Raw genomic sequence first — 18,873 nt, forward strand, 5'->3', positions numbered from 1 at the left:
CAAAGTGTAATGCTTGAATCTTGACATTTACTCATTGTTTTCGATTTATTTAGAAAACACACGAGAAGTGTATGGTAAAGTTTTAAAATTGTTCTAAATATAAAAGAATGACAGAGTCCACAACTATAACAATATTATAATATTATTTTTATTAGTTTCTCTCGTCTCATATACAGACTGGTTAACACTGCTTCTACAAACACGGTTGTTGGGTTTTGTTGGATCAGTGTGTTATTAGCATTTCGTGTTGGCTGTTGGATTTCAAATGTCGGGAAACATTTAGTAACTGTCATTTTCACGCTGCCTCAATAAACACCAACAAGGGTAACACACCGATTCAACACAACCTAACAATTGGTATGAGTTTGTGGTTGTTTGAACTACTGTAGCCTTGAAACATACAACACATGCATAAACAACAATAATAAATCATCATCCATTGTATTCCTTTTGCGTTCCATTCTCATTCAATACTACTAGTAGTCCTTTGTGTACAATGCCGTGTTGTTTCTCTGTCATGTAAAGGCAGTTTAGTGTTTGCTTTTATGAGGTACACATGGCAAAGTGCATGCAAACAGAAGAGTGTAATATGGTAATCAAATTAGCACAACACATCAAAGGTCCTGGCTTTTTACAGCGCCATTTTCAGATCACAATTCACAACGGCAAGAGCCAATACAATAAAGGGCTTGGCAGCGTAAGCGATGATCCTGGCAGAGGACTTTAGAGTGGAGCAGTGTTCAGTGAAAAACATCATATCACTCTAAATCCACTTTCACGTTAAGAACATCTTCTATGAATATTTATTTGGGAATACTGATGAGATGTCAAAAGCAACCATAACACCTTTGGTGATGATGTGGATTTTACATTAAGATGCAATTCTCTTTGCAAATTAAACTTGATCATAACCATAAAGGTTCAAAGGTTTAGGAAAGAAATTTGAGCGAATCAATTCAAATTGGCTGCAGTTGTCCGTAACACTATCAATACCTTTTAATAATGATCTTTACAAAAATGATACATTAAAAAAAGATAGGTATATACATTCAAATAGTTTGATATTTCATATGCATATGTGTACATAAACTGAGCATGTAAAGATCATTGTAAAATGATTTCTAAGTTGTGAAAATTATTTGATAATAATGATTATATTTATAATAATAGTTGTTAGAATATTTTTAATAGTGTTTAACAGCAGTCAAATGGTTTGATATCAAATACATACATGCATTTAATTGATCAAAAGTGACAGTAGGCATTTTTTTATTTCCAATAGATGGTGTTCTTTTTAAACTTTATATTCAAAGAATCCTGAAAAAAATCACAATTTCCACAAGAATATTAACTGTTTTCAACAAAATAATAAAACTTTTTTCTTGAACAGCAAATCAGCATATTAGAATGATTTCTGAAGGATCATGTGACACTGAAGACTGGTTATGATGCTGAAAATTCAGCTTAGTGTCAAAGGAATAACATCAATGGTGACTCAAAGTATTGCAAATAGAATGAGATCAGAGAGAGATATTTTATTTTTGTTGTTAAATATTTGAACTAAATTACTACACAATACATGAATGTGTAGGCCTATACATTTCCTCAGAACTGACATTCATTTCATAATCACATTAAGAATTATTACCAGCACTGTTAGACTTTGCCGTAATTTTACAGTTACTTACCGCAAAAAAGCCCAGTAAAATACCACTTATATTATTTACGGTTAACTACTGTAATATGCACTGCATTGTGGGTATTTTGTGTGAAATTTACAGTAACTTACTGTATATGGTAATTTACAGTACTTTACTGTTTACGCAAAAGCAGTAGTGCTACTGTAAATGAAGAAGACAGATTTCTTGAAGTGTGTAGGCTTCTTTTGACAAGGCCTGCCTCTCTGCAGTATATATGAATTGACATATATGCAAAGCACTATACAGGAAAGAAAAAATAAATAAATGATAATAAAAAAATATATATGAAAAAAATAAATAAATACAAAAATTATCAATACATTAATAAATTAAAAAAAGATTTTAAATACAGAAATGTTGGCCCTCTGAAAAGTATAATCATGGTTATATACTAAATATATTAGTTTCACCTTTTAATTTGAATTACTGAAATACATGAACTTTTGCACAATATTTTTTATTTTTTTATATATACTGTAGTTGCCTAACTTGCCTAATCATTGCCTTATAATTCACGGGATGACTGCACTTGTGTTCATTGTGTACACAACGTGTATTAGGCTACTAGGGCTATATGCATATTGTATTAATGTGTTAGGCCTATTAAAATGTCATATAAAAATGTTTTATAGTTTTTCCCCTGTGTTCTGCAGATGAAAATCATGAATCTGCATTCTCAATAAGCAATGCACACGCTGGATGTTTAAAAGTTAAATAAAAAACACGTGGATGGAAGGATTTATTTTAATCCTATATAAATTAGTCATTTTTATATTAGCATTTTCTCCAAAAACTGGTTCCCATACATAGACATTAGACCTTATTTTTTATAATTTTATAAAATTACTATTTTAATTGTTGCTCGCGTGCAAAGCCCGCGCAACAGCCTCGCAGAATGTAAACAGAGGTCTGTGTGTCAAGCGCGCGCTTATCAGACGTCCCTGCTGAGAGTGGATCGCCACAGACGCCAGCTGTGAGTTTTTCTGAGGTAAGTAGGCTACTTTAACTGAACAAATTTCTTTTATGTTACTTTTACAGCGTAAACTATTACCAATATCAATTAAATATAGCTAAATGTATGAAGAAAGTAAATAATACAATCTAATAGGCTATTATTACTAAAAGCCAAAGGACAGTCTGAAGGAACTTGGTTTTCCTCAAAAACTCCCGCTTTCATATCCCATTATGTCTGACTGCCTTTTCCAGTCGATGGACCCAATTTAGTATTTACACAAACAATGGTTTTCCGTAATTTTTACGACCAGTTAAGGCATATTTTACTCGTCATTTAAAAAAATACCGTTAATGTGTGTGACGTTAGGCTATTTTGAAGTTACCTAGCGCGTTTTTTTCAAAGGCACTCTCTCGCGCTGTCGATTTATGCAGGCTCGCGAATTTCGGGCTCGCGAACAAATGTCCTCTATTGAGGACAATAAAGAATGAATATGAATGTGAAATGAATATGAGTCCTCTCATTAACAAAGTGTAAACACGATGTAAGAGATGTATTGGACCGACAGCTGCAAACTATTTCTGAAGTGACAGCTAAATTTACATAATAGTATCATACGTGCTGGATTCACTCTGCACAGGACAGACATGCTTAAAATAGTAACGCTTTTAACGCAATATAAAGGCAGGCTAATAGATTAATTGATACATTTTCATTGCAAAATATTTTAGAAATTCTATGCTAATTATTGGTAAAACGGCCCCCCTATCCCTTCCTCCTCTCCCTCCTGCATGTTGTAGGCTAAAAAGTTATATTCTCTTCTCTCTTTTTTCAGTGTCGATTGTCATCTGATTGTGTAAGTGATCAATCTAGCAGTCATAGATCTGTGATTAATCATGTTCATAACATATAGTCATTAGCCAATAATCATCGATGAAAAAATAATGTTTTTTCTTTTTCTCTTTTGTCTGTGTCAACAGGAGCTAACTACAGCCCAAAGGCTCTTTTAAGAGCCACAGCACTGAGGGTCTTTGGCTTTGTAAGTAGGCCTATATGTTTTGAGTAACTATCAGATGCATTATGTGATAATAGAGCCTTGCAGGCCCTACGCTTTCTTTAATTTATTCATTTAACCATTATAAATGTGTCATATTTTGGGCCCTGGTTTAACGATCTAAACGTATGATAGGGCCCTTTATGTCAAATTTATAAATTAATATAAATTGAGTTATAATAATACAACACAATCAGGAAGAATAAGTTATCAATCAAATTAAATCAGAATCAACAAAATTCATACTTCACAACACTGGAAAAAAGTTGTTTGCAACTTCTGGTTCACTGGGACTTTAATGAGCCTCAGAAGTGGCAGGAATGCATTTAAATTCTTGATAACAGTGTTATGAGATTAAAGTCAGCATTAAAATCAAGATTGACCCTATTTACTTTGTTAGCGCATATTACTAGTCTTGTGGTGAACAATGAATCCGTGCAAGTTAATACACAGAAAAAAAATAGTTTGCCGTGGTAATCTATAATCAAAGTCTGAAAAGTTACTTCCGGTCTGAAATGGCGTTCTTTTTCTTTTTCCCATGTAGGCTTGACGGCTTGGGTTGGAAAACGCTTAACCACTCCCCTCAGACCGTTATTCTGCTTTGAGCGAGAGATGGAGAGGAGGAGCGCTAAGGTAAAACCCTGCCCTCTGTTCTATATTCCGTTTCACTTGGAAATACGTCACAACACTGGAGACAAGTCATTTGCAACTTCCGGTTCACGCGTACTTTAATGTTTTAAATAGAAGGTTTTGATTATAAAAATATAAAATGATTTAAATAATACTTTAAAGGGTTAGTTCATCCAAAATTGATAATTCTGTCAGTAATTAATCACCCTCATGTTGTTCCAACCATGTAATGGCGCTTTTCCACTGCACAGTACCAGCTCGACTCGACTCAGCTCGTCTCGGCTCGGCTCGCGTTTCGCTCCGTTTTCCATTGCATATAGTACTTCCACAATAGTACCTGGTGCTCGTCATAGCGACGCGACACACACCCGCTACCCACACACACAGGACAATGGAGGAAATCGAGTGTATGCTGTTTTACATAATATTAGTAATGGGTATATCACGCAATCTCTGGCAAAACTATTTAAAAATGCCGGGGTTATTCAGGATACTCCGTCTGGCGCGTGCAATGATGGCGCAGTGAATAGTGACGATTCTCGCTGACCAATCAGCAGTCTCCCGTGTGTCACGTCACGTTTTAGTATCGCCTCAGCTCGCCTCGGCTCGCTTAGAACCTCGCCGGAGGTGATACGAAAAAAAGTACCTGGAAGCAGGTACTGGTACAACTTTTACACAGTGGAAAACCAAACAAAGTCGAGTCGAGGCGAGGCGAGCTGGTACTGTGCAGTGGAAAAGCGCCATAAGTCTTTCGTTCATCTTCCGAACACAATTTAGGATATTTTTTATGAGAGCTGTCTCACTCCACCATAGGCTTTCAGAGGGAATGAATCTTGCTGGCCCAGAAAAGTTATTAAAGAGATTGTTAATATATTCCAAGTGACTACAGTGGCTCAATCTTAAGTTTATCAAGCGACGAGAATATTTTTTGTTTGCAAAAAAAAACACAAAAATAACAACTTTATTCCACTATTAATTTCCTTCTCTCTGGGCCTCGAGTGAGTTCACTAATATAACTGTGCAGCGCGTCTGTGTTAGAGGGCCGCTTTTAAAGATGACTACTGTATGTGTTAATATGAAAATGTAAGACCTGTGTTTGTTTTAAGATTCTTTTAAGGATCAACCCTGAAGAGGTTGTGCACGGCCAAAGTTGGCACAAGTCGAAAGACAGGAGGTGTTGTAAAGAGAAAGGTGACTGCCATCAACTCCCGGGTAGCAACGTTTCTGCAGAGGCTCACCGAATTTGAGTGGAGAACATCAAATTAGGTACGTTTCTTATGCAGGGCTGGACTGGTACAAAAAATTGGCCCGGACAGGCCACCACAATCAGTCAGACACCAACACCAGTACACAATTTTTGCAGTTCCATTAAATATTTGTCCCTGCTGTTCTCAGGGTGTCCGTGAATCCTTTAAAGGACAACTCCGGTGAAAAATGAACCTAGGGGTAATTAACACATGGTTACCGAGTAGATCGTTCTCTGGGATGCGTTTTCATGATAATCGAATGTAAAGAGTTTTATCTCTAAATACAGATTAGCTTATAACGCTAGTATATGGGGCAGAGAGTAAGTTAAAGTAAATCGCTAGTTAATACCACTAACAAGGCTCAAAATAGCCTCACACTACCACGGTAGCATAATGAGGGTCCCTACATGCAAATCGAAGCATTGAGAACTTTGTAAGTGTACAAACAGTTTAATAAGAAGATACTTCTTATTTAGATGCTAAGTGATTTGAACTGTGACTTGGAATCTTCTGTTGTTTCCGGAAAATAAATAAATACAAATAATAATACAAAAATGAACAAGTCACAGTTCATATCACTTAGCACAGCGCTCGTTGCTCGACTTGTCGAGACTGTTTTCCAAGATGGCTGCTGTCTGTAAACGCGTAATGTACTGTCTTTATTAAGTATCTTCTTATTAAACTGTTTGTACACTTACAAAGTTCTCAATGCTTCGGTTTGCATGTTGGAACCCTCATTATGCTACCGTGGTAGTGTGAGGCTATTTTGAGCCTTGTTAGTGGTATTAACTAGCGATTTACTTTAACTTACTCTCTGCCCCATATACAAGCGTTATAAGCTAATCTGTTTTTAGAGATAAAACTCTTTACATTCGATTATCATTAAAACGCATTCCAGAGAACGATCTACTCTGTAACCATGTGCTAATTACCCCTAGGTTTATTTTTCACCGTAGTTTTCTTTTATAGGAACACTCCACCGTTTTGTGAAATAGGGCTTATTCACCGTCTTTCGTACATTTAGATAGGTGGGCAAATGCATTTGTCTCAGTGCATGCATTGTTTTAGTTTGACAGGGTCGGCGCTTGCTTAGCTTAGCATAATGAATGGAATCATTTGTTGCCAGCTAGCATGTACTGAGTAAAAGTGATAAAAAATAAAACACCTAATTACTACTGCGTATTCACAAGTACAAATAGCATTGCAGATTAAGACTATGTGATTTCCAAGGCAGATATTGACTTGGGACTATATCATGGTGAAGCACAGGCGAAGCACTGCTACTTGGGCGCAGAGATATCACGCAACACATGAAATCTGTCAACTTACCGGCGTGACCTGCACCGAGTATCTTCGCTTTTGGATTGTGTTGAGTTTATTTCAGTCGGCATAGGTTGGCATATTCCCCCACACTCACACCACCAGTTTGTGTTGGCAACTTGGCTCTCATCCTCACGTCCTCAGGTTGTTGAGCGATCGCAACCTCCTCCTCCTGTTGTTCTATTTCCAAAGCACGCAGCTCCTCTTCTGAAAACTCTGGTTCATAGAGGTATGGTTCTGGATCTTGACTGTCTGAGAAGTCACCCTCTTCGTCTCTCACAAAATCAGCCATGTTCATCGCCATTTACTATGTCTACTGTAGGAAAAATAGCCAGCTACTATTATGTTGACTGGGATTTCATGTGTTGCGTGATATCTCTGCACTCAAGTAGCAGTGCTTCACCTGTGCTTCACCCTAATATAGTCCCAAGTCAAAATCTGTCTAGGAAATCGCCTAGTCTTAATCTGCATCGCTATTTGTACTCGTGAATACGCAGGCCACAAGAAGTAATTAGGTGTTTTTTTTATATCACTTTTACTCAGAACATGCTAGCTGGCAACAAAAGATTCCATTCATTATGCTAAGCTAAGCTAGTGGCGACCCTGCCAAACTAAAACAACGCATGCACTGAGACAAAAGTCTAAATTTAAGAAAGACGGTGATTAAGCTCATATTACATGTGCGGTGCTACCAAATCTGGTGCTGGTGCTACAATCTGTAGAACTTGCTGTTTGAGTGTGTTATGTCCAAGGATGTATTTGTTTTGTTTTTTTATTTATTTTCCCCTTTCTCCCTGTTTCTCTCTCTCTACTTCCCATAAGCAGAAAGGAATTGCTGCCACCTGACGCCAATGATCGGGTGTAAATCTGCTGTGATTGGAGGAGAGGAAGCTTTGGGGGCAAAAGCAGCACCATTCCTCAGATCAGTTATTTATTTGTAAACTTTTGTTGTATTGTTCTTTATCATACAAATGTATATTGTTATTTATTTGGGATTAGTAGAGAGGTGGGTGCCATTTCCTTTTGATTTAATTTCCTCTTGTTTTAGCTGAGAACTGTTAGTGTATTTTGTACTTGATTTAAAAAAAAAAACATTTTTTTGCGTATTGTCATGATCTGCTTTTATTTGTTATGCATGAATTTCTCTTTTAAATGTTGCATCACAATAAGTAAATTGAATGTAATTAATTATGATAGTAAATAATAAATATGCTGATGTACATGAACTCAAGTAACTTTTTTGGAATTTATTCAATTCAATAGCATTAATAGTGTAAAATAAATGAAAAATAAGTTGCAGTAAGGATATTGTACTGTAAAATAAAACTGCGGTAAGGGCATCATACTGTAAAATGAAATTGCAGTAAGGCATCTTACTGTAAAATGAAATTGCAGTAAGGAAATCATACTGTAAAATGAAATTGCAGTAAGGGTATCTTACTGTAAAATGAAATTGCGGTAAGGGTATCTTACTGTAAAATGAAATTGCGGTAAGGGTATCTTACTGTAAAATGAAATTGCGGTAAGGGTATCTTACTGTAAAATGAAATTGCGGTAAGGGCATCATACCGTAAAACACATTTACAGGTAAGCTACTGTAAAGTGGAACTTACAGTAACTTACTGGCAATAGTGCTGCCAGTAAGTTACCGCAAAAATACAATAAAATGTCTAACAGTGAGCACAGTTTGTAATTAAACAATTTGTTTGGTGAAGTCCAGTATATTCATTAATGTGCTTGTGTTTTGACATTATATCTGTCAGCCACTAGAATCTAACAGTGTGATAAACATCCTTGCTGTATCTCGGGGAGATGGACATGGAAGCATGGATGTGGATCTGACAGCGGCCCCGCCGTACTAAATAATAGAGTGGGCACTCAGCTGGCTGGGGAAACTTATTAACAGGGGAAGGGAAGCAGATGGTATGAAACTTGTCATTTGGCAAAACAGTACAGAAAAAGTAAGAGAAATTAACTCAAGCAGTCATCACTCCCTATGTCTTGAGTGTTTCGTACAACACTCACAGGAGGTGGGATTACTGTCCGTATCACGGAGGTATTCCCTGTTCGCTTCTGGACAACTCGTTCCTCGTGTCACCATTAAAGTTTCAGGCGGCGCGTGGCTGAAGAATCCGAGGCGGTTGTTCTACATGCTGGGATCCCTGAAGAAGCACTGCTGGAAGGCAGCCATGGGCAACAGCGTGTCACAAACGGAGTCTCCAGGTGCTGCCCTGGAAAAGACTCGTGTTCAGTTAGCACCTTGAGGGACTCGGAGCGTGTTCACTTTCTTCCTGCATGAAACAAATTGATCGCGGTACAAGACGATTCGTGTTTCTGTGAAGCTCTTCTAATAGTCGAGGCACCTGCATAGTATTATAATACGCATAATAGAACAACGGTTGCACGGCTATTGTGCCAGCGGAAGAACTACAACACTGATTTAAGGCCTTCCTTTTAAATGCAATTCAGATCATGGCAACAGTTCATCTAAAGTGCTGGTCTGAAAAGAAAGCCAGCCGTGATGCTGACCCCCCTGTGCTACACCTAACCTTCACAGTAATTGCACCGCACTCACTCAAGCACGGTTTGGTTTACACCCATCCACAATGGTGCTTATGGAAATATCTCAATGTGTGGCACACATAATATCTCTTAATTAAAGAATAATTTCAAATGTCCACAACGCTGCTTTTCATGCAGACATGAAATGGCTCTTCTTGTCCCGAGAGACTTGAAGTGGTGTTTTTATCTGACTCTGGCAAAAGTGAGCGTGTGTTTTCATTATGTAGTGGGCCACAAGGTTGCTAATGGATTTTGAATTTTTGATTGGCATGACTGTTTGCTGCATCTATACAGTTTCAGTTTGAGTTGCTTTGAAAGCATGTCATTCGCCTACTTTGCGGTTAATTATGAATTTGAATATCATAAATTAAAAAACATGATCTTTTATGGGGTTATTCTGTTATATGCTCTGTTAAGTTTATTTCATCTCTACATAAAATACAACCTAAAAAGGTAAGAGTTTGTCACTATGCAGTTTTTCCAAAAACAGTAACTGTAACTGATCTCAGTAACTGAGATTTTATAAGATTGATTTACATTCAATCAATTCATGTATACATCCTCCTGAATAACCGAGACGCTGTAAGATTGAAGCTGTGTGAATGGTCCGAGTCTGAGTCTCTGAGTTTGTGCTGATGAGACCTGACAAACAAATGAGGGTCTCTGCATGGCAGGAAGCCACTCATGAACAACACAACAGCATCAGCTGCAGTAACTCGCCGACTGCACCGATTAAAGCATATCCCTTTTGACAGGACTAAGGGTTTTTGTTTTTTTGTCAAGGTCATGCATGCATTCGTCCAGTATTGTGTTTTTCAATACCAGCGATTGTTAGAAAGTATTTGATTTTTACATACATACAGTCTCCCTGATGTAATGTATCTTGCATCACAGCCGACATTCCTCTTAAGCTACCTGTGAAAAGAATTATATACAACTGATTGTTGGTGAAAAGCCTGTTTTCTTTCTACAATATTTCTACTCACACTTTGCAATTTGTAAGAATTCAGTAGCAGAAAAGACATATCAAGAACAAGAATATTATGGTAAAGAAGCAAAGATGTGCAGTTTCTTGTAGAAAATGCTTTAAAATTCTCATCTTCATCAAATGAAAATGTGAGCAGCAAGCATTTAAGAATTAATTTCAAGAATTTTTAAATAGGCAACATCAACAATAACAACAACAAAAAAGGGGGGGGGGGGGGTCTAATGTTTAGTGTTTTTTAAAGTTACCCCAATAAGAAAAAAACAAAGACTAAACTAAACTGAAAAGCTGTTTTATGTCTCTATCCACAGTTCCGTATTATTCATATTGTTGTCAAAGACTTAAACACACTGGCATCCCACATGTTCTCATAAGCCCTTTTATAAACCACTGCAGAGAGAATGTCAAAAGTTTCCCAAGACAAGACTTCCTGCTGGTTGTCATGAATTTTGTCCACTTTAAAAGCAGAAAGAGAGGCAGAGGCCCCCGGTAATCTTTCATTCTTTTCAGGTGTTTAATTCGTGGAAGTTACTATGGAGACTATCTGCAGTCTTACTGATCTAGCCTTTACTTAAAAGCTGTCATCAGGGGAAAGTCCATTTGTAAACGTGTCTCCAGCATACTCAGAGGGACATGCACAGCTCCCCTCACAGACTGTCTTAACTATTAGTCTAAACATAACATTTGTCAGCATGTCATTTCAGCACCTTAGAGCAATTGCTTTAAGTTTTTCTAACATGGCATTAGAAGCCAAGGGTGAGGAGTGAGTCCTTTTTTCCCAACAGGAGGATGTCTGTTCTTTATCAGGCTGTCCTCATATATAAAACCTTGAACTAAGTTAGATACAACTTTGACTTATCTCTCAGAATTTGATTGTCTTTTAAAAGGATAGTTCACCCAATATCCTGGTGTGTGTGTGTGTGTGTGTGTGTGTGTGTGTGTGTGTGTGTGTGTGTGTGTGTGTGTGTGTGTGTGTGTGTGTGTGTGTGTGTGTGTGTGTGTGTGTGTGTGTGTGTGTGTGTGTGTGTGTGTGTGTGTGTGTGTGTGTGTGTGTGTTTATGTGATTTAGGAGGACACAAATTTGTATTATGACATGCGTATTACACTGGTATTACATCTTAAACGTGGTTTATGAGGACATTTAATGAGTCCTCGTAATTCAAATAGCTTAAAAAACATAAAAAAAACAATGTTAAAAAGGCAGAATGTTTCCTGTGATGGGTAGGTTTAGGGATGGGGCAGTGTAAGGGGATATAATATACAGTTTGTACAGTATAAAAACAATTACGCCTATGGAGAGTCCTCATAATGTAGTTGCACCAACGTGTGTGTGTGTGTGTGTGTGTGTGTGTGTGTGTGTGTGTGTGTGTGTGTGTGTGTGTGTGTGTGTGTGTGTGTGTGTGTGTGTGTGTGTGTGCGCAGTAAAATGTATTAAAAAAAAGAAAATATTTTTGACAAAAGCAGGATGACCAGTTGTAGACCACCTCTAAACCCTCACAAGCCATAAGTGAGGATCAAGACTGTTCATTCCCACCGCTCCTCTGATAGCCAGTTGTTATGTCTCACATCCAGCTGTTGCCTTCATCTGTTCGTTGACATGGCTTTGAGACTAGACAGCAACATACATGCATGACTTAATGTATTGTCATCCATTAATCTAATATAACCTTAATACTGTTGTTTGTTATAGATATATAAGACATATAAAGCATACAGATGTTGTAAATAAATGACCGTTGCCGCCGGGTGGCATTTCTGTAATGCAGTCCGCTCAAAACAAACATTTGTCTTTATTTCTAAAAGAGCAATGCAAAATGTTAAGCATTTCATTAAATTATAAGTACACTGTTTAAAGTGAATATTATATAATATAATAATAGTATGTAAATATGTACATTAGAATAAAATATGTAAAATATTCTATATCAATTGTAAATTATCTTGATAAACCGATTTCATCCACTATGGTCTTTCATTGATGTGATGATATAGATATAAAAGAAAGTTGAGAGTAGAAGTGTAAGATATTAAGAAGAACATATCAGTAAAAGCGCTGCACTATCATCCAGTTTTCCAGTTGACATTTAGATTCAACAGTTCTGTGCACACACACATCATTAGTCCAGCAGTAATAGATGTTCTGCATGAACCAGACACCATTTCCAGCTGCATCAGACATTTTCACTTTACATTTTATACTTAGTCTGATGGGCTGATATTGAATCTCACACTCGACAAATGCAAATGCATATAAGATTAAAGCTCACCGGACACCCACGGACTATAACCTTTTAGTGTTATAAAAGTTAGTGTCATATTTTGAGTTTTGAATGTGCTCACTTGAGCAAAATGTTAAAGAAAAGGCACAAGTTTGCTGAACTTGATGTTCATTTCGATTTAAAGCAAATGTTTTAAAGTGTAGATTTATTTGTGTTAATATATAGCCTACTGTTAATATAATTAATAATGGTTAATTGTTTTTAAAAAATTAAACCGCGTCTGTTGCATACTCAGGGCCATAATGATTGTCTAATTATATTGGAACTAACACAGAGCTTTCATAATGAATAATAATTAAGTCAACTAATTATCCAGAGAAGAATGATTAGCCTTTCTCTGACACTCATGTCCACTCAAGTCTGCTTAATCAATATCACAAACTTCCTTAGATGAGATGGCCACTGGTCACTACTGCTCATTAAGCAATATTGATCTTTTGTTTATCGTGTAGCAGATCTTTCATTTACCAAGGTAAAAAAAAAATTTGGTTTTCAAAATCTCTAAATTTGTGCATACATCCTCTTATTACAATATACTTCACTGTGCTGTGTCTCTTTCCATTTCCTTTTACCTATTGAAAGGAATGTATTTTGGGTAATATGTGGCATCATTCAGTGTTGACCTCCCTGGCATTCATATTTTGTTAAGGCCCATTGTGTGAGATGTTTTGATGGCTGTAGGTGGAAGCTAGAAATAGCATGTGGTTCCTCTAAAGACCCCGCATTCTGAGAGGTGACATCATGCAAAACAAACCTCACGGGTCATTCTCAGGTGATCCACAACCCAAACCACCGCCGTCGCTCTCTCTCGTTTCCAAGCACATCTTCTATCTTCTCCAAAACCAAATTAAACATCCTAGACGTAAACATCTGCTTTAAAGGTGAACCGATTGAGACTGTTACTGAAATTAAATATCTTGGAGTATTGCTTGATTCAAACTTGACCTTCAAAAAACATAAAAAAAATGACAACAATTATTAAATACAATTTGGCAAATTATAGACAGATTAGATCCTCTCTATCAATAGAGGCTGCTAAGATATTTTTACATGCCCTTATTTTCTCACACATCGCATACTGTATCACCTGTTGGGGGCAGGCTAGTCAAACAACAATTAGGCCCTTAGAATCCCTGTACAAACAGGGCCTGAAAATTCTTGACAAAAAGCCACTCCGGCACCATCACTGTGACATACTACATAAGTACAATCTATTAACTTTTGACAATTTTAGAATATTCTCAAATTTATGCACAGTTTACAAAATCTTAAAAGGTCTGGCCCCCACCTGCTTGCGTGAGTTTGTCTGTTACCGTGGCTCTGTGAGGACCACTAGAATGGTTTCCGCACATAGCTGCACTGTGCCCTTTCGCTATTCAGCATTTGGCCAGGCAGCTTTTTCTATCAAAGCTGTGACACAATGGAACACAATTCCAGATAATATAAAATCTTGTGACTTGTTTGGGGCCTTTAAAGATAATTTAAAAAAACATCTAAAACTTTCACAACAATGCATCCATTAACTTGTCAGTGGGTAATTTTCCTTAGTTACATTTCCTCATTACATGCAGGGTTGACGTAAGGGTCGAGAAAGGGTTGTGTCTGGGCATACCACTGTATGTTGTGATTATAGAGTGTGTGTGGGTGTGTGTGCGTGCGTGCGTGCGTGTGTGTGTGTGTGTTTGTGTGTGCGTGCTAGTGAGGGGCATCAAATACATGCTATATGTTCTTGAATAATGTTTGATGTCTTTTGTTTGATATGCCACATATTTTTGAATAATGTTTATATTTTAACCTGTGCTGTATGTATTTATGCTGCATGTATTTGTTATTTATTTGTACACAGGGACTGCAGATGTAAATTAGCCTAAGGCTAACTCTGGTGTAATGCATCAAATGTTTACATTTATGTTTTTAATTACACATGGTCCCTTCTAAATAAAATATCAATCAATCAATCAATCAATCAATCAATATCCGCTTTAAGGAACTGTCACTATTGGCTTTGTAATTTAACACATGGAGGAGGAGGTTGAAAATGTAAGATTTGTACACAAGGTGTTTCAAGTATGGAAATCATGGGAATCTTCCATATTCAATCATTGGAGATCAAATTATATAGACCCTCTAAGATAGAGAGATAGCAACGCTAACCCTGACAGTCACATTACAGGTTGACAGTGTGGTATGTCTCCTGTCACGTAACAATGTTTCAAGCCATTCCCAAGGTAACAATCATATAGATGGATTTGCCTAAACTCAAGGCTACTTCTCTTAGATTTAATAGGCTTTGGATCTCTTCCTTAGCTTACTAAAGTATCCGGCTCAGTTTAATATATGTGATTCAGATGATCCTTAGATGTTTGCCTCGTTTGTATTTACATTAAGCAGCTCTTAAAGCGCGCACAACATTTCGAGTCCTCATCGGCTTAAAAACGTACGGCATAATCTATACACTCCTCACAGCTTTGATCTGAATCTAAACGTCAAACATTTGGACAAATGGCATGTTATTCAGTAATGCCAATTGGTGTGTTTTTAATACAAATATATGTAAACGTCTATTATTGTCTCTTAAGAAAAAAAAAAAGGGGGGGGGGGAAGCAAGCATGTTTTTCATCTACATTTTAATCATCACAAAACAGGAATCTGTTGTGCTTCAAAAACAGTAGTCTTTAAGTAACTGAATTATTAAGTGTTTATGATAATTAATAAAATGTTCAAAAGACGCACAATAATAAGCCATGCTAAACAAGTCTAATAGCATTGTCCAAAACATGACAATTAATGCATTTTTTTTGATCAGCGTAGGAGTAACAATAGCATCTTTAATAACAGAGCATGTTTATGGGGCATATTTGGCTGACTTCAGAAAGAAAACCCAAAACACATAAATATGTATACTTATCTCAATTATTCTCTGGACCTCTTTTTCATATAAGGGGGAGGGGGAGGGGGGGGGGGGTGACAGCAAGGCAAAACAACAACATAATTAAGCCCCCGCCCCCCATCCCATCACCCCACTGCACTGCCCCTGTCATATTTAGATCAGATTAGCTGTCCCTCTTTGCTGTCTGTTGTCTATCCTGCTTATAGTGTCCATTGTCTGACACCAATATTTAGTCTGGTGTGAGGTCTCAGGAGGTCATCATGGACTTTGTGTAGAAAAATATTGTTATGCATTATGTGCAAAAATAAAAACTTATTTCTGACAGCAAATTTAGTTTCTCTGTCTTCTATTTAATATTATAGTGCAATACATAAATTAAATAAATAAATAAATACATAATAACAAATCTAGATCAAATCATATCCCATCAAACCTACATTTTTAAGTTTACATTTTTAATAATTGACTAAGCATGCATGGAAAGTAACTTTATTTTTATGTAATTTATGTACAGAACATGGTTTAGAGGTATAGACGACGGTCTCGCAGTCCGTGCTATCATTTAGGCAGGGTTGTGAATATCACACAGAAGGGCATCTTGATCTGTGCCCCTTTTGTCATATGCGTTGTGGCGGCCTGGATGCTTTCAAACAGCCGAGTTTCCGTGATCAGATTATGAATCGTACTTAATCCTCCCCGATCTGCCGACGTCTTTCTTGGTTCAATATTACTAATGTACATTCTATTGGCTGCTTTTGACAGATGTCTAGATCTCCCTCAATCCGATTCCACATAATACTTTCACTGCCATTAAATCCACACGGGTGGCCTCTTTGGGATCCGTGCTATCTGAGGACTTGTTCTGTCGGGCTGGATGTGCTTGGACTGGGGCAGTGCTTGATCTCTTCCGCAGTGATGCATGCGTTTGCAGACACAGTGTCCTGCTTTTAGCAACGCTGTGATTTCCAGCATTTTGCGCAAATCGATATGAGGGAGACATAAATCTGCCAGCGTGTCAAGACGAATGTAAATAATGGTTAAAATGGAACAGAACATGTTCCTTTTCTTATGCGGATATTCTAGGCTATAGCTTAGAACCTGCTAGAGACATAGTAGATAGGCTAATAATAGTTAATAAATAACAGACCATTAGTAGCCTATTATTATTACGATTGTCGTTGTTTAATCATGTTTATTATTTAATATAATTTAAATCAAAGTTGTTTGTAGCTAGTATTCAAGATTAAAACTCAAATAATTTTTTTATATAAAGATTAATGAATAATAATAAAAAACTCAAAACCAAAGCTGTAAAATAGTCTACAATAATTGGCTATTCACATTTTATTTGATAATAATTTTAATAGCCATTAATTATTATAATATGAACCTTAATATTAAGTATCCTTTAACTCTTAACTTATAAAATAGTATTATTTAGCCCTTATATAGACCTATTATTTAACATATATGCCTATTCCACAAAAATATTATGCGCGCTCAATAACGCCGTGCTATTTTACCGTAGCCTATGCTGTTTTATTAAGTGAATACAAACGAAATCATTTCTGGATATTTTAAGAATAAAGAGGAAAAAAGAAAAACTAAAATTATTAAATAGGCTACTAATATAGCCTATGTTTAAATAATGAGAAACGTGCCTTGTCGAAATATAGCTATCACTGTTAGTGCGGGGAAAATAAACAACATTAGGCTATAGGCTATAAAAAAAATTCACAGCATAGTCAAACTTTTTTTTTTATTTTTTTTTTTAATCTAAACAAATTAAGTCGTAAAATTAAGTCGAATCAAGTACAAAATATTAAGTCGCTTTAATTTAAACAGTTTCGTGCGTATTATGAAATTAACTGGGGTTAAAAATAACCTAACTAAAAGCGCTTCCTAACTAAAATTTAGAAACATTATAAGCGAGTAAAATCTCGAAGATTAATGCAAAATGAAGAGATGAAGCTATCCCCGACTCAGAAGCAAAATCTCTACTTTCTCTAGAGGCAGGCATACATACTGTGATGAACGGGAGCCCCGTTTGGCTGCTGTCCTCCTGTTTTCACAAATGTCCCAAACAGTCGTTGTCAAGTCGTCTTGTACGGACACATAATTTGTGTCATGTGCAGGTGGCCGATTGTGTGATATCCGACAGGAGCATTTCAATGGTGAAGCCTCACTCCAATTAGGGTCCCCTTTAAGAAATTCATGTTAGCCAGAGTTTCAAAAAAAAAAAAATCTTAAACGCATAGAAATATATATTTTCCCGCCCATTTGCAGCCTTAAGTTTAATGCAAATAACCCAAAGAGCAGATGGCAGTGCAGAAGAAATGTGGGTTTGGGGTGACAGTTGTGTCTGCGTGTGAGGAGCCTGTGTCATGTAGTAAGTGCTACATTTCCCCCTGGTCAGAAAAGCAAAACATTCAAAGAAGGTGTTGTAACAATCGATTTTGGAATGAATTTGCTTGATGCGTGTTGTCGAAATGAAAGTCTAACTGCAACCTTTTTTTTAACTAAAAAGCAGATCGGGCGTTATTGGTTTGTCACAAGCGCGAACTCTTCTGCCATCTAGCGATCAAGCAAAAAGAGGATGCTTTGTTCGTTGAGTTATTTTAAATTACTCTACTGCCATCTAGTGTAATTACGTAGAACATCGTCTGGTGCACGTCTGAAAGTGCGCACTCTAGCCTGCTGGTGTGAACTTCACAAGTCTATTCTCTGGAATTTATTAACGATCAGTTTAATTCTGAATTTTAGTCTTCACATCCATTTAAAATGACTGATTACTTAGGTACAGCAGTGTTTGGTGTTGTCACTGAGCAGAGGTTCTGGTGTTCTTGTACAGGCGGGTGGTCTCCAGTGATGCTGGTGGGCCCCTCTGATGATGTTTCACTGGAAACAGGGGTCCCTAATGATATCTTGGAGGGGGAAGGGTTTCCGACAATATGGGCTTCTGCTGAATGTGTGGTGGTAGGGCTGTTAAAGGCTTTAGCTGCTGTCCTGTTTTCAACATTATGTATCGGCATCGTACGTACATCTTTCAGTGTTTTTCAGTGTACAATAGCACTGACTAAGTATTTGTTTGCGGATAGAGAGTGGAGTTCACCTTTAGCTGATTTGCTCAACCTGAAGGAACACATTTTCACATCTTTTTAATGGAGCAGAAGTGGAGTAGAATTTAACATTAAATACAAAAAAAGGAAATATCATGGCTAAGAAGAATTTCAGTGTTGCTTCCAATCATTGTG

The sequence above is a fragment of the Phoxinus phoxinus genome (genome assembly GCF_949152265.1).
Source record: "Phoxinus phoxinus genome assembly, chromosome: 3".
NCBI classification, from domain to species: Eukaryota; Metazoa; Chordata; class Actinopteri; order Cypriniformes; family Leuciscidae; genus Phoxinus; species Phoxinus phoxinus.